Source organism: Mustela nigripes, chromosome 4, assembly GCF_022355385.1.
Source record: "Mustela nigripes isolate SB6536 chromosome 4, MUSNIG.SB6536, whole genome shotgun sequence".
In the NCBI taxonomy this organism is placed as follows: Eukaryota; Metazoa; Chordata; class Mammalia; order Carnivora; family Mustelidae; genus Mustela; species Mustela nigripes.
Genome location: NC_081560.1, coordinates 39,148,642 through 39,167,446, shown reverse-complemented (window position 1 = coordinate 39,167,446; position 18,805 = coordinate 39,148,642).

Below are 18,805 nucleotides of genomic sequence, written 5' to 3'. Positions count from 1 at the left end.
TCCAATGATCTCCTTACTGTCTCTATTATTTTACCTTTTCCAGAATTTCATATAAATGGACTTTCTGAGGGGTCGTTTTCATTTCATATTATGTATTTGTGACCTATTTTAATCTTTTCAAAGCTACTGGTTCATTTTTTTTTTACCCTGAATCATATCTCATTGTGTGGATATATCAAAGTTTGTTTATCCAAACTTTGAAGGATTGTTGAAAGATCTTTTGGTTGTTTCCAGTTTTTAGTAATAAAGTTGCTATAAGTACTCTTAATGTAGGTATTTTTGTGGACGCTCATTTTCAAGTAAAGTTGAGTAAAATCCTAGGCATGGAATTGGTGAATCAAATGGTGTGACTCTGTTATCTTTGCAAAAAACAAACAAACAAAAACAAACAAACAAACAAACAAACAAAACTACTCTGCAGAACCACAATGGGATTCTTCTTGGATTCTTATGCTTAGAAACTTTGGGTCCCCAAATCCCATAAAAGTTAGGAATCTCCCCTAAGACTGTGACCTGAGAATTTTTCACTCTCATACTAGTCCACAGTTAGCCTACAGTTTGTCAAAAATAGACATTTAAATGTTTTATATAAGTTTATGACTCCATCAGTTTCTGCTCTAGATAATCAGATCACAGCTGCATCTCTCTGAGAAGCAGATGAAGTCCCTGTTTTCCCAGATTTTTGAGTGGTGATTTACCTTCGGTTTAATAAAAGTCATTAATTGTACAGTTTTTTTTTGTTTTTGTTTTTGTTTTTTGATGTAAGGATAGGAATAACAGCTTCTAAGCTCTTTATATGTTGGAGTAGATACACAAATGGATCTTTAAAATTTTTTCATGATTTTTTTAACCATTTTTTGTTCTTTTCCTTCTATTATTGTCTATATCCAGTGAAAGTTCTCAAGTTTTAATTTTCATGAATTTTCTTATTTTCTGATTATTCCTCTTTACTATGTCCTTTTTTGATTTTGAGTGTATAATTTTATGTTTAACTTTCTACAATGTAAATTATAGGCGACTGAATCCATCTTTTGCTTTCTGTACTCTCTCTATTTTTCACTTACTCTTGAGTTCTGATTTTATTTCCATTCATCTCTTATTTTTATTTCATATCTAGTTATTTTTGATACCTGTTCAGAATTCTGAGTAAAGCTTTAAAAATGTGATTTAACCTTCCATTTATGTGAGTGGTGCTTCAGTTTTATACGTTTAGAGGCATCTATGTGACTGGATGCAGAGGCATACAAGGATATCCTACCAGGAGTAGGGATGGTATCAGGCACATGAGAGGAGTGTTAGAGCAGTTCATGTTAGGGATGGCTGATGCCTTTCTGGAAGGGAACAGAAAAAGTGGCCAAAAAGTCCTCAACTTAGAAAACAGATTTTCATTAAGCCTCCTTTCTTAAGTTTTCTGACCTCTATCTACCTTGGTGACCCTGCATCCAGAATTTTTTTCTTTGGTTATTCTGGAAATCAGACCTTTCCTTCCTTCCTTCCTTCCTCCCTCTCTCCCTCTCTTTCTCTTTCTTTCTATTATTTAAAAATCTGTTTTAAATCTTTTATTCAATTATGCCTCGCCCACCAAATCTCTTACCCTTATTTGGGAAATCCTTCTTTTTTCTTCTATAATTTTAGCTAATATTTATGAGGGAAAGGAAATAAACATATGGTATCAATGTATTTAGACATAAACACATATAAAGGGGCTAGCCACACCCAATATTGTGTTCTTTATTGATATATATTCATGGATAATGTCTAATTTTATTTTATTGTTGTTTGAGCACATTTCTGCACTAGGAAAATTATTAATAATCTCTGCACTAGGGATATCATTAATAGTAATGTGGAAGATTATGTGATTCTTAAAAGATATAATAGGAACTTGAAAAGTTTTAATTTTCTTAGGATAGAAAATTAAACATATCTCTAGTAGACCCCTATATTTGACTGGCACTAAACACACACACACACACACACACACACACACACACACTCACACACAGACATTTTTTTAAATCCATTTTGTTCACATAGCTTTATGTTTGCCACTTCTAGAAAAGCATGAATTTTTTGTATTCTTAATGCAATCAGACAGTCTTTGAATTTTAATAGGGGAATTTAATCCATTTATAATGGTTGTCATAAGTGTTATTTTGGTTGTCTATCATCTACTTTGTATTTTATTTTTACTCTCTTCATTAGTATAAAGTATGTTTTATAGGCTATTTTTGAGAAATTATAAAGGCATAAATAATGTCTCTATTTATACCGGTATGCCTTTAAGCTCAAAATACATTATATAATTAGTAGGAATGAAAAAGTTTTTTATTTCATATTTCATATGTAAGATAAAATTTATAAGCTTAATTTTACTTCTGTATCATTTTTCTCATACCAGTTTTCTTATTTCATTTATGCAGTTTGGAATTTTAGACCCAGATTAACAATCCTATCTTTTAATGTTACATATTTTGATTATAGAAATTATTTTGACATAAATTTTTTAAGGTTTATAAAATTAGTTAATCTTCTTTAATGGTTTTTGGACATCAAATCTGTCTTTTTAAATTTACTAATACTACAATTTTTGAGTTAATCTCTTTAATTTATGCCCTCATTACCTAGTTTTCCTAAGTTATATCTTCAGAAAGGATAAGCCCATGATACACTTATTTATGTTTGTAAAAGTTATGATATCTGAATATTTTTTCATAATTTTGTGACAGTCTACTCTTACATAATCAACCCTTAAAATTATCTTACTTTTTTAAATTAGCCATTTTATTTTTTCCTTTATTATTTTAAAAATTCCTATACAATTAACATACAGTGTTATATTAGTTTCAGGTGTACAATACAGTGATTCAACAATTCTATACATTACATAGTGCTGATTGACATAAATGTTCTTTTAATCCCCTTCACCTGTTTCCTGTTTCCCCTTTACCTGTTTCACCCATCTCCCCTCTCCCCTGGCTTTTTTATATGTCTCTTTTTTCTCTTGTTCATTTGTTTTGTTTCTTAAATTCTGCATATCAATGATAGTGTTTGTCTTTCTCTGACTGACTTCTTTCACTTAGCATTATACCCTCTAGATCCATTCATGTTTTTGCAAATGGAAAATCTAATTAGTTTTTATGGCTGAGTAATATTCCATTGTATGATATATCACATCTTCTTTCTCTATTCCTCTGTTTATAGACACTTCTGGGCTGCTTCCATATTTTTGCTACTCTAAATAATGTTGCAGTCAATAGAGGGGTGCATATATCTTTTCAAAATAATGTTTTCATGTTCTTTGGGTAAATAACCAGTAGTGTAATTAGTGGGTCCTTTTGTAACATTTTGAAGCATTTATCCATTTTTTTGAATGTACCTTTTGTCTTCTTCACCTTATGTGAATCTCTTAAAGAGTAGAACTTTACATTTTCTAGCAGTTCTCTAGACACCAAGATTTTTAACTTCTTTGAATATGAAGGTGACACTTAGTACTTTTTTTGCTTCAACAAAGTTGTCAAATCTGTATTTGCCAACCAACATGCATTCAGTTCCTTCATTTGATACTCATATATTTGCTTATCAGCGTATACATATATTCACCTTCCATACACTTGTGTATACTACATTCCTTATCACCCTTACTCTCTATCTTTGTATACAGTGGAGAAATCTGGATGAGATAGTAAGACCGAGATGTCTTTGGGATTACACTGATTTTGGGACTTATATTAGCCAGAGGCTTATAGACCACAGATAGGAACATGACATGGGTACGAGAATTATGAGTTATGGATCAGGACAAAGAAAGCCATGGAGTAGAACTATGCAGTCAGTTCTAAGAACCGAGGCAGGCTGTTCCCTTTGGCCTTTTTTCTGGTTATTTATCTATCAAGAAATAGGCTCTGGGAATCACTTTGGGCTTATAATATACCCTAAGTCTCTGCTATAAAAGTTGGCCCTGGGCCTCCTGATTGTGTAGATTATCTTCTACTTTTGCATCTGAAATAGAGTCAATTCCACAGTCCAGATGAGGTGTTCTGGCTCCCTGTAAAATCTTTGGAGTCCCCCAGAATACCTGGAGAGCCTTACAGAGAACTCTCTGAAGAACTCAAAGAAAGAATAGTTTGGTCGAAATGCATGATGAACAGGGGAATTTCTTCCTCTGCTTACTAATAATTAATTAGAATAGTTGGATACATAGATGGCTGCTAGCAATAGTAGAGAAATTTACTAAAATCATCATGTCAAGGATTTACTGATGCAGTTTTCAAATGAATGACAGTTAATAGGAAGTACCAGAGACTCATAGCATCAAGAAGATGTTCTCTGCTTGTGAAATACTGTGTCTCCATAGTTGAAACATATTTCTTATTTCCTAACCTTTAAAAACAGACTCTTGATCAGGGGAATAGATCTTTATTTTGTGAATAATCAGTTGACAACATGTTAGTTTGGAGAGATTATCACTTTTTGCCAAAGTCTACACCATCTGTTTCACACTCTAATTACCAAAAAAAGAAGGACCTAATTCATAATTGCATCATAAAAAAGTTAGATGTGATTTAAATGCATTTGTTTGTTTTTTATTTAAAGAAGTTTCAATGATGCATCTGTTGCACATTTTTCAATATTTTGATACAGATGATAAGAAAATATTCAGATAGGTATATAGCAAGCAAATATGTAGAATTTCCAAATGGACAATTCCTATCAGTATATGGACCTAAAAATTGGTGTTATTAACCATTAGATTAATGATCAAATAAGATGAATTTATTATAAAATTGATGCATATTTTGAAACAGCATTTAAAAAAATTTTGAATTCAGATTAACTAAGAAATTTTATCTATAAATATACTAACTACTATATTTCAAGAGAAATCAATTAATCTATATTAGGACATGTGGCATTTGGAAGGTGATTAGGGTTAGATGAGGTCCTGAGGGTGGAGCTCTCAAGATTGGAATTAGTGCCCATGTAAGAGTCGGAGAGAGGTTGACTCCTATCTATGTTCTCCACCATGTGAAGATGCAAGAAGTGAGGAGTCTACAACCCAGAAGAGAGCTCACCAGAACTCAACCATGCTGGCACCGTGATCTGGGACTTCCAGGCTCCAGAACTGTGAGAAATAAATTTCTGTTGTTTTTAAGCTACCCAACTTATGGTATGTTGGTAGAGCAGTGTGTGAGTTTGGGCCATCCTGGAACGACCTTGAAGCTCAATGAAGAAAACAGAGCAAGGAGGTAGAGAGAACAGATTCCCGGTGCAATTTCAACTGTTGTATCAAGCTGTATTGAAAACCGAGTAATACTAAGACTTGTTAATTATATAATCCAGTAATTTTATAAATTATACAGGCTTTATTTTAGTCTCTTAGCTTGTAGCTGAATGAGTCCTCATTAATCTTTAAGAGCTCCTCAATTTAGAAACAAAACGTATTCAAGTTTTTTACACAAATCATTTATATTAAGTTAGTTATATGTCACAGGAATTCTGAGGAAATTAAAATATTTTTATATTATTTTATTGCTCTTATCATATGGATGATTATATGTGATATGATATGAGAATATGATATTCATATCAGGGTAATATTATTAGAACTGTTATGTGATTATGTCCTTGACAACCAATATATGGTATGTTCTGAAGACAGTGATTTTCATATATTATTATTATTTAATTTCATACAAAGAAGTTCTCAATTTTATCCCTTAAATTTGTTTTTCATTACTTATTTAAAAATATTTTAAAATGTAAAGATAAAAATTGTGCAAAAATATACTAAAGATTTCATATGTACCATCAGTTTTATAACATGTTTGCTTCTAATATTTTTAAATGCAAGCACAAATTACACATCACAGAAAAAACTGAAGGCTCTCTCTCTAGTCTCACTTCTGTTTATCTCTACCCAGAGGCTACCATCCTGGTCAGTGTTTATCCTTTCTGTGTATAGTTTTACACTATATTTATTATTATTGTTGTTGTTGTTGTTATTTTTTGTAGAGAGAATACAAAAGTGAGGGGGGTGCAAAGGGAGAGGGAGAGAGAGAATCTTAAGCAGGCTCCACACCCATTGCAGAGCCCAACACGGGGTTCCGTTTCACAACCCTGAGATCATGATCCAAACTGAAATCAAGAGTCGATGCTCAATCAACTAAGACAAGCAGTCACCCCTGGTTTTATACTTTAACCCCATATTTATACCTAATAACCTTTCCATAATTAGATTATTTATACCTTTATCACTATAAAATTGTGTCATATTGTGTGGATCTTTCTACAGCTTAGCTTTTCTTTTATTACTCTTCATTATATTTTGGAGACTTGTCTACATCTTGGTTTATTCCTTGAACTCTACCATACAGATATCTACTTTATACATGTGCCACAATTTATCTTTATTTTTTGATATGAGCATTTATCAGCATATTACCTGTTTGCTGAAAATTGTAAAGATCATACAAAAAAGTAAAAATACAAGCCTAACTTATTAGATAACTAGACACAAAAATCCTAAAGAAAATATTAAGAAACCACATTTGCCAGTATATGAGTAGGGTAAATTATCCTGAAAAGTTGGATTGAATCTAGGAATACAGGTTGTCTAAATTTTTTCTAAAAAACCAAGTAATTCATATTTTAGCAAAATAAAGAAAAAAGTCAGATTATCTTCGTGGATGAATAAAAAGCATTGCATGAGTTTGTTACCCATTCTGGGGAAAAAAATAAAACTTTGCCTTTGGTTCTGAAATGAGACAGATATGCCTGCTATTACCAATTCTTTATTTCCTGCCATTGAGGTAGGCAAAATATAGAAACAAATATAAGGATTTTCATGCAAGATGTAAAAAACTACTAATTTTTAAAAAGATTATTTATTTATTTATTTGCCAGAAATAAGTAGGCATAAATAGGCAGAGAGGGAGGCAGATAGAGAAGGAGAAGCCGGCTCCCTGCTGAGCAGAGAGCAAGATGTGGGCCTCAATCCCAGGACCCTGGGATCAGGACCTGAGCCGCAAGCAGAGGCTTAACCCACTGAGCCACCCAGGCACCTGAAAGCTATTATTTTCAGAAGATATTATGTTCATAGGTTTTAAAACAATATAAAAGTCAATGAATAGGATTACAATCAATTAAAAAGTTGCTAGATACCTGGTCAACATACAATACTCTATCTACATTTCTCTATACCATTAACATACATACAATAAAATAAATATGTGCCATCTATGACTCTATCAAAATCAAGTATATATGAATAATAATACCTAAGACATCTTCCAGATAACTATGAAGTACTAATAAAAGAAAAAAAAAACTAGATAAATGAAAGGATATTCCTTTTATGTAAACTAGAAGATAATAATATAGAGATTTTGGTCTCTGTAAATTGAATTGTAGGTGCAGTGATATTAATTTCAATAAAAAAATCTGTAGGTTTTATATGAGGGCATGAGTGTAACTTGAAAGCTAATTATAAAATATGAGTAGAAACTCAAAGAATCACATATAGCAAAGATACTCTTGAAGAAGAAAAAAGAGTACTAGTATCGGATGACAGATCATTGTAACAGAATGGAAAGCTATGAAACAGCCCTGGACACATGTGGATGCTTGATTTAAAATGAGATTACTGGGGTGCCTGGGTGGCTTAATGGGTTGAGCCGCTGCCTTCGGCTCGGGTCATGATCTCAGGGTCCTGGGATCGAGTCCCGCATCTGGCTCTCTGCTCAGCAGGGAGCCTGCTTCTCTCTCTCTCTCTGCCTGCCTCTCCTTCTACTTGTGATTTCTCTCTGTCAAATAAATACATAAAATCTTTAAAAAAAATGAGATTACTGCTGGCGGTAGGGCAAAACCATTATCATCAATAGTACTGAACAATCAGATATCGGATAATTAGAAAAAAAAAAAAAAACAGACTCTGAAAACTTTATCCTTTCTAGATACCAAGCATAAAATCATGTTGGGTTGGAGGAGGGGGAAATTGAGCTAAATGCAAAAAGCAAAGCTATTAAGATTCTATAAAGTAATAGTAGAGGTTATTTTCATGAGCTCTGGGTATGGAGAACTTCTTAAGTAAGGGCCAGAAAACTCTTACCAGAAAGGGAAAGTGGATAAATTGGACTACATTAAAATTAAAAATGTATTTTCTTTAAAAGAATCTACTGAAGGAATGGAAAGTATAAAGCAAGAAATGGAAAAATATATTTACAACACATGTATCATGATATATACTTTACTACTACTATGTTTGCATTAAAAAACACAAAAAGAAAAATGGGTTAGAGACATAATGGACAGTTTACAAGAGGGGATATCCAGTGGTCATAAGCATATGAAAAGACACTCAATTTCGTTAGTAAAAAGGAAAATGAAAATTAAAACTGTAATGAGATACACCTCTCCAACACTAACCAGAATCATTACATTTAAAACTTTGATAAATGTCAAATGTTGGTAAGGGTGTATAGCCTATCAAGCTCACATAAATTCCTGAATGTGAGAAAAGTTCAGCACTCTTTACAGTAGTTGAAGCTTAACATGTTTTAAGCTCCAAAATCATACCCTCGGTATATAGCTAACAGCAATTCATGCACCTGGGCACCAAGAGGATATAAAAAAACTGCCTGGGTTGCCTAAGTGGCTCAGTCAGTTAAGCATCTGCCTTTAGGTCAGGTCATGATCGCAGGGTCCTGGGATCAGAGCCCCAGATGGGGCTGTCTGCTCAGTAGGGAGCCTGCTTCTCCCTCTTCCTCTGCCTGCTGCTCTGTCTGCCTGTGCTGGCTCGCTCTCTCTGTCAAGTAAATGAGTAAATCTTAAAAACAAACAAACAAAAAAAAAAAAAAACAAAAAAAAAAACTGTCCAGTAGCAGCAATATGCATAGTTGGCATAAATTGGATTGTCCATCAATATTTAAAATGAATAAGCAGATATTTTTGATAAAGTAGAATGATATACAGCAATAACAATGATGAAACGAGTACTACTATGTGCAACAACATAGTTGAACAACAATGTTGAACAAAAGAAGCCAGACAAAAAATATAAGTACTATGTATTCAGTGTTCAAAATGAGGAGAAACTCAACTACAGTGTTTAGACAGAGACTTGGTTGGCATCTAAAGAACCAGCGGGGTTTATGAAGAAAAGCCAGTGGCTCTTCCTTCAATGTCAGGTTAGTGGTTATCTTAGAATGGGAAGGGAGGTTAGGTGGTTTAGATAGGACAACATGAGGAGTGGGGTTTTGAGGGTTCCATTTGCTGTTTTTTCTCTTGATAGAGGTAACTTACATGGGATTCATTTTTGTGATAAAGCATGGAATAAAACAAAACAAAACAAGAACTACACCTTCTTACACCTTACTCCACACCAGAGTATCATTTAGATTATCTGGACTGTAGGGTGTCATGCAGCTAAGAATGGAATAGGTATTTCAGGTGAGAGTTCTCATGATCTAATTTAGTTTTTAAAATTTTTTAAAAATATAGATACATACATACGATTGAAATGATGGTCTAAATGTCCCTTTCATTTACAACTTGTTAATAACCTGCTGAGCAGCAGCCTTAGGCAATCTTTTGCTTTTACTAAATCAGTCATTAAGAGAGGAAACTATAAATGACCAGCAGGAAGTCAATTGCCCTTAGTTAAATGAAAATATGTTAACTTCATTTGACTAATAAAATTACTTTTGGCACTAAGCCACAAAATAGGAAATAGTTACAATTCCTATCTGGAACTTGAAGTTAAAAAATATATATATACTTTGATGCTTCTGAATTTGAAATATCTTAATTGTATTTAAATGTATTTCAAAAGGCTAGAAATTCCCATGTCATTGATGAGTAATACATCATTTTAAAAAGCACAAGAACTGTAGTAAAACATACACAACATTTTGAACTCCTTTTGTTAAACAAAATTTAAAATGATTATAGAAACAAATTTTATTCAGGAAAATATGTCTCAGTTCACTGGCATCTCTTCTTAAGACAAAATATTGACATTAGATCCTGTGTTTTCAAATGTACACATTTGGGGTGCCTGGGTGGCTCAATGGGTCAAATGTACACATTATATTTATGTGTACTACAAATCCGTCCAATGTGCTAGTATTCTTGAACATCCTTGCTTGCCTCTCTGCCTTTGAGCCATATGTTTTATTGAGTTGCAAAGACAGCACTTCCCTCTCACTTTTCTGTTTTTTTTTTTTTTTTTTTAACCTATTCGTGGGCTAGCCTAGTTCCAATGCCATCTACTTCATGTATCCTCCCCCTTTTGTTCTCAGTCTAAATCATACCATCCTTTGTTGCTGGATCCCTGTGTTTACACTTCCACCGTATAAAAGTTAATCAGCCAATTTTTAAATTTATCCAGGTATGTTTCTATGGCACTAGATTATAAAAGCCTTTAAGGACAGGGGCAGGTCTTATCTATCCTGTGTATCTATAGAACACCAAGTTGGGATCTTAAAAGCTTATTTATTGAATTGAACTAAATTCAACAAGATAAAGAAGACTAAAGTATAAGATGGAGTGCAAATTCCTCGTTTTCTCCTCGAAAGATAACATCATTTTCAGCTAATGTGAGAATGCATCCCTGCTTACTGACAAAGTTAGCTATACCATTTTTCAGTGGTCCGTGTTTAGAGATTTATTATTTGGACAATATTAAGTTCAAGCCAGTGCTTTAAGGTGGCTTTAAGGAGCCACATTACCAAGGATACATGATTAAATTCATATTTATTATTTATCAGATGCCTCTGCCATTTTAATAGCTAACATTTATTAAACACTCTGTGTCAGGTAGTCCGATAAGCACTTTAGTTGATTTATCTTTTTTCAATCATATCACAGACCTGAGGTTGTACTATTTCATCTCCATTTTATAAATGGGGAAATGGAAACTCTGAGACAGTAATAGCAGGCACAAAGTAGCTGAGCTAGTAATGGGTGGATAAAACAATAGGTAAGGTAATGACTTTGTGTTTGACATTTTAGGATGGAAACCCATTCTACTACTAATACTGTGAATAGTGTGAATGCTTTCAAATGTGATGATAATCTCTTCTTAAAAGTGCATTTTGAAAAACTTCCAAAATGCATGGACATCAAGATTTCTAATTTTTTTTTGCCTTGATAGTACTACTAGTATCAAGATGTTTTATTTAAAAACAAATCTGTGTATTTGAAATAGATGAAGGCAATACAAAAAGCACCAGAAACAAAAATGGATATTGATAGTTCAAGAAGGTACATAATCATAAATGAAATTATATTTAAGTTTTATAATGTAATGTGGTGAGTTTATCAGTAGCTTCAATTTTGCCCTATTACAAACCTTTGCACAAATTACTTGACAGATAATGTTGAGGTTATGATGTTTCAAGTTAAATTATAGGATTTATGAATTAGTATTTTAAAAATATCTTTAAAGAGCCTGTGAATTAAGGAAATATATGAAGTTGTTACAGTATGTTCCTCTTATCTACAGCAATTTTTATGATGGCAAAAATGTATCAGGTCTGTTTATTAATGTGTTCTTTACTTACGAGTGGAGGAGTTTCCTTAAAACATCAGTTAGAAAAAGAGCTAGCACAGTGTTTGCTGTCAAATGTTTTACTTAAGTTTCTTTAAAAGGTTGATAGGAGATCTATGATCTTGAGAGAGCTATGGTAGCAGCATGCCTTTTCATTCCAATTCAGATGACATTTATTGAGACATGGGTCTGAATCATTTAATAACCAGGCTTACTTGGCATAACTTTAGTTGCTCTTAAGCAGAGTATTTTCAAACCAGCTACTTTTTGAAAGGATGGTTATATACAATGTCCAATGCACAGTAAAGACTCAGGAAGTGTTCTAGAATGATCCTTTGGATAAGGAATGAGTTGGGGAAAGTATAATCAATGTGACATGGAACCAGGATAGATAAAGACCCCAAAACTGAGAAATCAATTCTTCTAATGAAACCAGACTAAAGCCAAGTGGCCACGCAGTGTGTGAATTCCATGATAGTCTTTGCACTTAGACTGCTGTGTTCTGAGGTGAAATAGCTCAGTGCTTACAGAGTTGTAATCCTGTCTATTGTTCATAGAGCTCCATAGTCCAGGATTAAGCTCTTTAGAAGCAAACTTCAGAGCACAGTACAATGTTTTATGAACTACTATTCTAGCAGCTTAGTCTAGATAGAGCCATTAGGAAACCAGTTCAAATCAGTAGAATTTAGGAGGATCCTACATCCTCAGAAATTGTTCAGATAGAATAGTTCTAGTTCTAGCTACCCAAGAAAAGAACATACAGTTACTGCTTAAATAAGTAGATCTACCTTAGTCCTATTGTGGCTGAAATTGTGGAATAATTGGTATGGTTCTTCAATAGTGCAAGATTGACACTTCTGCCTAGCTGGTATTCTATTTGAAAGTGGGAAAAACTTTCGCAAATTTGCAAAGAATAAGCATGTGGCTTTCTTATCTTCTGCCACATCTTCCCCCATTTATCAACATGATGCAGTAAGACAAATCCTGTTTCTCAGAGTAATCTGGGTACTCCAGGATCTCTAATGCTACTAAAACGTATACTTGTGCCTCTCCTAGAATGTCTGTCACTGCACAGTACACACCATTACAACTCAAAAAAACTAGAAGGTCAGAATAGGATCACTCAGCTGTTCTGTCCCAATTTCTCACTAAAGTAGAGTGAAGATACAGAACAAGATTTTAAGAGGTCACAAATGACAGACAAAATAAAACCTAGGCAATAGAAAATGAATGGAGCTTTTTCTGATTATAAGATATGACAAATATGTTTGGTGGGGAGTGACTGGGAGAGGTATGTGATCGACTCCTGCTATAGGAGTCTATACATGTCTTCCCTTTACAGAATAAAGACTGCCTAGGCAAAGATAAGAAGAGAAGAGCACTGTGTAACATGTCCCCCGACCTTGTGCCCTTATCATTGGAATCTTGAATTCAGAAATCCAGAGCCCAACAATAGATCTTGACCTCTGTCTCTGCCTTTTGGATGTGTTGTGCAGTGGGCAAAACATAGCACTTTCTTCACTCCCCTGTCCTTAACTCTGAAGTCATTACTGTGCAGGAAGAGATTTCAAATCCTTGCCATAATCAAACAAACAAAAAAACATGTAAGGAAAAAGCAGGAGAAGTAACAGATTCTTGGTGATTCTCTGTAGGATTGGAGTCATAGTTCCCATTAGAAAATTAGAATTTTCAGGGATAAATTGTGTGTGTCGGGGGGGGCGCTGTAGGAGACATACCATAAGGATTCATCTAAAAAAGAATGACAAAAAAGGTATTACTGATATTAAAATGTTTTCTAGATTTTCTTTCTTAAAAAAAATGTGTGGTGGGGTTTCTGGGTAGCTCAGTCGATTAAAGCGTTGGACTCTTGGTTTCTGCTCAGGTCATGATCTCAGGGTCATGAGATTGAGCCCCACATCCAGCTCTGTGCAGAGTGGAGCACCTGCTTAAGATTTCTCTCTCTCTCTTTCTGCCCTGCACCCCCTGCCCACCATGTATGTGCTCTCAATAAAAACAAAACACACACAAAAAAAAAAACTTTATAAAAAAATACATAGGGGAGCCTGGGTGGCTCAGTGGGGTAAAGCCTCTGCCTTCGGCTCAGGTCATGATCTCAGGGTCCTGGGATGGAGCCCCGCATTGGGCTCTCTGCTCAGCAGGGAGCCTGCTTCCCTTCCTCTCTCTCTGCCTGCCTCTCTGCCTACTTGTGATCTCTCTCTGTCAAATAAATAAATAAAATCTTAAAAAAAAATACATGGTTGTATTTAAATTACAGAAGTAATTTGTGTTTATTGTAGAAGAGCTAGAAAGTTCATAGATTATGGATAAGGAATGTTTCAAAAATGGTCCTTCTTCTACCACCCATAGAAAACCTTTGAGAGTTTTTAAGTTTTGGAATTAAATATTAGCATTTCTACTATTGATTTCTAGTTTGTATTGGCATATGTATTGGAATATGTACTTCCTATTCTTATATTATAAATTTTAAATATTGCATATTATTTAGAAAAAGTTTTAATCTCAGTTTATGGGAATCATAAGTTCTCTTTTTGTTTACTTGATTGCATCAAGACTAAAAATCATAAGCTAGGGGTTCCTAGGTGGTTCAGTGGGTTAAGCCCCTGCCTTTGGCTCCAGTTATGATCTCAGGGTTCTGGGGTAGAGCCCCGTGTTGGGCTCTCTGCTCAGCAGGGAGCCTCCTTCACCCTCTCTCTCTGCCTACCTCTCTGCCTACTTGTAATCTCTCTCTCTTTCTGTCAGATAAATAAATAAAATCTTTAAAAAAATTATAAGCTAAATTGTCTTACTAATGTTATAATTCTATTAATTTTTCTCCTATGCTTTAAGGCTTACATGTAAAATTTAAGGGATATAGGCTTATTATAAATTGAATACTTCAATACTACAAACATGATACTGTTTTTCATTCAATAATTTTATTCATCATATTTTACCATATTATAACTGCTGCTGTCTTTTCATTTTTCCATAGTTGTGCTATTAAGCATAAAATCTCAATCTTAGCTCTCAGGGTTTTTTTCTACATGATCTTCCTGGTGATCTTATCTATTCTCACCCATTAAATACCAACTTTATGATGATAACTTCCTTATTTATATATGTCATCTGTCCTTTGAGTTCCAGATTCACATCCTCCAAGTGCCTGTTTGACATCACCATTTTGATGTGTCATAGACATCTTAAATATAAGTATTCCAAAAAGAAAGCCCTAATATTTTCTCCACCCAGTTCCTCCCCTAGCTATCTACTTTCTTTCCAATGTATCTTCTGTTATGTCAGTAAATAGAACTAGTTCTAGTTCTCACTACCTAGATGATAAAAACAAAAGAAAAAAGTTTCTAGTATATCAGACTACCAGCAGAACACAGAAAGGGCACACAAATTGGATAAATTTGAAGGAGTTTAATAAAGTTTTACAAGTACATGAGCAGAGTTAGGAAAACCACAAAAAATAGTGGAGTATCCCAGGACTAGTAAAGGTGGGAACATGTAGCTGCACGAGGCCTGCATGGGCCTGCGGAAGAGCAGACAGCTATTTGGAGAGAGCTATCCTTCACAGAATAGCCGTGGTTTCAATACAGGGTCACATGATCCCATCAAGAGTCATGGAAAGAAAAGAGAGGAAATAAACACTGTGCCCTTGATCTCTTCCACTCTGATCTCTTGCTTATACCTGCTATTTGCTGATCTCAGTAGGAAGCCAGATTCTGTCGATGGTCCATGAAAGTCAGGCTTTCAAGTGTACAGAGCAGGACAGAGGAGAATGGAGGTGAATTTCTTTCTTTTTTTTTTTTTTTTTAAAGATTTTATTTATTTATTTGTCATAGAGAGAGAAGCGAGAGAAAGCACAGGCAGACAGAGTGGCAGGCAGAGGCAGAGGGAGAAGCAGGCTCCCCGCCAAGCAAGGAGCCCGATGTGGGACTCGATCCCAGGACGCTGGGATCATGACCTGAGCCGAAGGCAGCCGCTTAACCAACTGAGCCACCCAGGCATCCCTGGAGGTGAATTTCATTGGACAGTTTAGAAAGTATGAGTATTAGGTTTATGCTTCAAATGTAATTATCTCTAAAATATAATGTGAAATGAAAAATAGTCTTAGAAAAAATATATAGTATAATTACATATGTGTAAATCAGAATTACATAAGGAATACTGCCTATAATTCAGAAATAGGTGAAATAACTTAAAAATGTTAACCAAATTCCTGCTTATGGGGACTTCAAGGGAAGTGGGGATAGTGTCATAACTCTCTTTATAAAAGGAAAACTCAAAGGTTATTTTTTCTTTTCTCAGAAAAAGCCCAAGTAAAGTCAATATGATGAAATATATTACATTTATTTTAGTTTTATATTTCTATTAATAGGCTTCAGTCTAAGAGTAATTTTTTTCAAAAGAAAAAAGTATACATCAAATATTATACTGTAGCAATGAAATTCCATATTCATTATAGTCACACCTTTCTCTCCCCTACCCTCAGCCAATGACAGCCATTAACCTACCTTCTGTCTCTACAGATTTATCTATTCTTGACATTTCATATAAATGAAATCAAATAATAAGAGAATTCTTGTGTTTGGCATTTTTCAACCTTAGCATGATGTTTTCAAGGTTCATCTATATTGTACTATAACTTCATTTCTTTTTAGAGCTGAATAATATTCCATTGTATGGATATATCATATTGTTTATTCATTCATTTGTTGATGGAAATTTGGGTTATTTTCACTATATGTCTATTATTAATGATACTGCTATAACCATTTATGTAAAAGCTTTTTTTGTGTCTTTGATTCTCTTTGGTATACACCAGTAAGTATAGTTGTTGGATCGTATAGTAACTCTGTGTTTAACATTATGAGGAACTTCAAAATATTTACCAAGATGGGTATACCATTTTACATATCCACCAGTAACATGAAGGTTCTTCTAATCTTGGCAACGTGTGTTATTTTCGGGCCTTTTTTTATTATAGTCATTGTACTGGGTGTGAAGTGGTAGCTCATTGTAGTTTTGACAATGGCCAAATAATGTAGAGTGTCTTTTCATGTGCGTATTGGTCATCTATATATCTTCTTTGGAGAAATACCAATTTAAATCCTTGCCTATTCTTCAGATCTTCATTGTTGCCTCTCCTCTTGGACTCCCATTATGTATAAACTGGTATTATTGATGGCAATCAAAATTTCTCTAATACTCTATTCATTATTCATTATTATTTTCTTTTTTTAATTTCTCAGACTGAAAAATCTCAGTTGACTTCCTTCAGTATCATTGATTTTTTTCTTGCCCAATGAAAATTAAAATCTTCTGTTGAAATCCCCACTCTAGTGAAATTTTCATTTCAGTTATACTTTTGAGCTCCAGAATTTCTCTTTGTTTGCTTGCTTTTGATTATTCTTATCTCTTTATTAACATTCCCTACGATGAGACATCACTCTTAGAATTTCTCTTGACTCTCAAGGCATGGTTTTCTTTACTTCAAAAAATTTATTTAAAATAGATTTAGGCTTTTTCTAGTAAGTTCAGCATCTGGTAATCCTAGAGACAGTATTATTAGCAGCTTTTTTCCCCTTAATAGAACACACTATTCTGTTCAATTGTTGTATCTCATAATTTTTTGTTTAAACCTGGATATTTTAAATAATATAGTATGTCATCTCTGGAAATCAGATTTATGTCTCCTGCCTCAGATTTGTTATTGTTGCTTGTCACTCTTGTGCTGCTACTGCTATTTGTTTATTCTCCTGGGATTAAATCACTAAATTTTATATTCTTTATTGTATCCTATTACCCAAGTCTCCGCATTATTGACTTAATAGTTAACAGTGATCAGACAGAGATTTCTTTAAATGCCTTAAGCTAATAAGTCTCTGAGCCTTTGCTAAGAAACTTAGTGATGTTTTGGGGCAAAACTTCAAAACGTCAATGGGCAAGGTGCAACTCTGCCTTATCCTTCATTTCTTGCTTGTGCAGAGCCTCAAGGTCAGCCAGAGGTGAGACCTTAGGACCCTTTCAGTACTGTTATCCTTCACTTTGCACTTGTCTAGAGCCTTGAGGTCAGCCAGAGATGTGAACTTTGCACCCTCTCAGGACTGTTCTGGGCATGTGCACAACCTTGTGCATATGTATAGGTTTATAGATTTCCAATATTATCAGAGGTTTTTTTTTAGAAGACCCTATGGACATCTCATTACTCCATATGTCCTTTTACATTTTTTAGTAAGTTTCTTGTAAGTTTCAATTTTTTTACACTGTCTCAGTGGTCATTATGTTAAACAATTTTTTCTGATTTTTTTTTTTTTTAACCATACTTTGCAGTTAGGGCTGTTCATATTAAGTGAGTCCCGAGTCAGTTGAACTCAAGAGAATGGAGCTTTTCAGAGTTTTCAGAATGGTCAAATGATGAGGCTTTTAGGAACTCCAGATCTGTTCTGCTCCATCCAGGCTAACAAGCCACTGTTTTTCACAGTTACCTGTTAGCAACTCTGTTGGTTTGTAAAGATGCCACAGAGCTGGGGAGAGATCGATGGATATAGCAAACTAAAATGCCACATTTTTCACTCCTCATATTCAGATTTAGCCGTATTTCTTGAATAAACACTCCTCAAATTATTGTCATTCTTTAGTTTATATCCAGAGTTCTAAAAAGTAAATGTGACAGTTTTTGCCAAATATCATTGACTTTATGAAAGACTAAATTTTCAGAGGTCCTCAATACACTGTTCTGGAAGTCAGGTCTTAACTCTCCTTAAATATTACTGAATCACAATCAGTTCCTGAATGTTGTGAATATTCTAAGAACATATATAGTTTGTTACTTTGAAGGATGCAACACACAAAGCAAATGATTTATGAACCATTTTATCTTGACATTGGGTTTAGGTATATAAAAGATAATAAACTGGGATGTTCTCCAGTGAGTTATGAAATTTTTAAAAAGCTATAACTTAAATGTAAATCTGCATGTTATTTCCAATTAATAGCACTTAACATTCCTGTCACTTATAATATATAGAAGAAGTTTTATAGAAAATGCAAGCAAGAGGAGTCAAGATGGCGGAGAAGTAGCAAGCTGAGACTGCTTCAGCTAGCCGGAGATCAGCTAGATACCTTATCTAAAGATTGCAAACACCTGAAAATCCATCGGCAGATCGAAGAGAAGAAAAACAGCAATTCTGGAAACAGAAAAACAACCACTTTCTGAAAGGTAGGACCGGCGGAGAAGTGAATCCT